At 61.9% G+C, this 658-nt stretch overlaps 1 protein-coding gene across 1 annotated transcript in view; it reads right to left on the bottom strand.

Annotated features, from left to right (window-relative positions):
- LOC109925754 (ephrin type-B receptor 4-like) overlaps positions 1–658 on the bottom strand; it is a 190249-nt gene that overhangs the window by 8875 nt on the left and 180716 nt on the right. The gene's annotated exons all lie outside the window — the stretch shown is intronic.

The raw sequence follows: 658 nt of genomic DNA, 5'->3' as shown, positions 1-658 counted from the left end.
GCCCCCACCCCCTCGCTCCTTCATCCCTTCCCTCCACTCCCCACACCCCCCCCAACCCTTTGCCCCTTCGCCCCTTGTATCTTCCAAATGGCCCCACCCCCATTTCTCACCCTCTCCGTTTTCCCGTTTCCACCCGCTCCCCCCAACTTACCGACATTCCCGTCTCGGGATTGCAGAGAGCGGGGCCCTTTGGGCCTGCAGAACCTCTTGGACTGAGCACTGCTTCCACCCCAGGGCCCTCAAGCTCCTGCCCTTATTCATGCACCCCCACTCCCCCCAACACACACACACACACCATTGCCCCCACCCCCCTCCTGGACGCCCTCAATTGAGGCCTTCTCTCAGAGTGAGCGAGGTTTGGCCCCCCTCTCGCCCCCCACATACTCATCGTGGAGTCCGTATTTCGGGGTCTTCCCCCAACGAGGGAAGTAACTGGGGTAGGGAGTCACTGCACGGGTGAGAGGGGGTGGCAGGACGGGGAGAGGAGGCAAGGAGGTGGGGGCGGGCAGGAGGGGAGCGGGGGCTGATGGTGGTATCGGGAGATGTTTGTGTTTGGCGAGCGAGAGCCGAGCGGAAACTGGTTAAAACTCTTGTAGCCAACAACTGGGGTAGGTTGGGCAGTCCACGCCCATGGGTGGGGAAGCTTTCAACATCATAT

Source organism: Rhincodon typus, chromosome 45 (genome assembly GCF_021869965.1).
Source record: "Rhincodon typus isolate 14 chromosome 45, sRhiTyp1.1, whole genome shotgun sequence".
In the NCBI taxonomy this organism is placed as follows: Eukaryota; Metazoa; Chordata; class Chondrichthyes; order Orectolobiformes; family Rhincodontidae; genus Rhincodon; species Rhincodon typus.
The sequence above is the reverse complement of the archived record's forward strand: the minus strand, read 5'-3'. Positions and strand labels throughout refer to the sequence as shown.